We start from the raw sequence: 2,065 nt of genomic DNA, 5'->3' as shown, positions 1-2,065 counted from the left end.
TAACATCCAATTTTTTGGCTATGAATTTCTCATGCATTAAACCATAAGCCACACAGCCAAAGGCGTCCGAGCAACCACTATAGTTGGCTTCTTGCTTGCATGCCAAGATCCAAATGGAATGTCCTCATGGAATACTATATTGCTTCATTGCACACCTGTTTAATACATATTCAATATACATCTAATATCCTCAAGCCAAAACACATGTAGATTTTGACCATGCATTTTATGATCTCTATGACATGTTTTTCTCCTCAATAGTGTCATTTTTCTGAGGGGTGTGTGGCGCTACACATTGGTGCTTTTTCCAATCCCTCACCAAAATGAATTTCTCCATTAACATAGACTCGGGCCCTCCTCAATCAGAATATAGCGTGCTCACAACAAAACCATATACTTACTTTTGACTTTTCCTTCAACACTAGATACACACATACAAACCTTGAAAGATTATTACTACATTTGAAAATATAAAAAAACTGCTCCCAAAATATCATGTATACCCACATTGGACCACAAACATCACTTTAGACACGCTATAATTAGTGAGGAGAGCCAGCACACAAAACCATTCTTAAGAAACTCAGGACATTACATGTTGCCTAAATTATAGCCTTTCCATGCATGTGTCATTGTTTCCTCAAGTTGCAAGAGCAAGTATGAAGCCATATCACATTGAATTGGAAAGTGCAACAAACTAGCTAAAGAGAGCCATCACCAATAGCTAAAGAGAGACTCTTTTGATAGACAAGTTGCAGCACTGAAAGAACTATAACTTGCTATCTTACCAAGTCCTTAATAAGACAAGAAGCATTGCTTGCACATGTGACATTAGTCCCTCTACGAATTTTCACAAAACAAGTAAAAAATCATGAAAAGATGTAATGTGCATGGTTGCACCATTTTCAAAGTATCACACATGCTCCACAAACTCTATTCTACATTCATCATGAACATTTATTGTGAAACCATTCTCAAAGAACCCATTCTGCATTCTATACAATATTGTCCAAATTTTCATTAAAGCAAGCATCTAGCAGGTCCACACAATTTTGAAAAAATGAGAAACCTTGCAAAAGCATTGCGATTCCTAACGAGGATAGTCAAAATCCTTCAAAGGTGGTGAGGCTTCGAAAGAATAATGAAAATGGAATGTCTACAAAGGGTCAAGAAGAGAGATCACATATGAGCCACATCTTCGACATCATCATCTACATGCACCATTAGTAATGAAAACATGCACCATATGAGAGAAAGAGAGAGAGAGAGAGAGAGAGAGAGAGAGAGAGAGAGAGAGAGAGAGAGAGAGAGGCATAGACGGAGGAGATGAAAACCCTTCGGAATGTGAGGGCAAGCTATATTCAAGGTGGTATTTACAAAATCGTTCAGTTCAACGAGATGGAGACCGCGGAGAGAGAGAGAGAGAGAGAGAGAGAGAGAGAGAGAGAGAGAGAGAGAGAGAGAGAGAGAGAGAGAGAGAGAGAGAGAGAGAGAGAGAGAGGAGAGAGAGGTGTGAGGGTGAGTGTGTTTGCGTTTGTGTAAGTGTTTGTGTAGTGTGTGTGTGTGTGTGTGTGTATGGAAAGGGAGAGAGAGATATATATTTTTGCACTGATTGCTGGCACAGAACAAGAGAGAGAGAGAGATAGATAGATAGATAGATTTTATTATCGTCCTCGAAGGTCAAAATATGACCTATGGGACCAAAGTTACACAAGATATAGTATGTGTATGGCTGATGAGTGACTCTCGATGCTCCAAAATTGTGGTAATGAGAGTCGCAATGGAGAGCCCACTCCTTGGCTGGGAGAGGAAAGTGTGTAGGTCTAAGTTATGGCTGAAAAGCTGAGAGAAGCAAGTTTGGATCTGACCTAAAGCTGAGCACTCTAGTAGTGTGTGATACTCAGACTCTCGAACTTACAGTGAGCACAATGTGCACAATCAATTTTACTCTTCTCCATTGACCCAACACCCTATCTTGCATCAAAGGAAATGGGAGCTAAGCCGAATGGTTGCGATAGTGTGTATCCCCGACAAGGGGATAGACGATTTCCTTGGAGGTCAAAAA

This window comes from Adiantum capillus-veneris, chromosome 23, assembly GCF_014529385.1.
Source record: "Adiantum capillus-veneris isolate H3 chromosome 23, ASM1452938v2, whole genome shotgun sequence".
Classification (NCBI taxonomy): domain Eukaryota; kingdom Viridiplantae; phylum Streptophyta; class Polypodiopsida; order Polypodiales; family Pteridaceae; genus Adiantum; species Adiantum capillus-veneris.
This window is presented reverse-complemented; position numbering follows the sequence as displayed.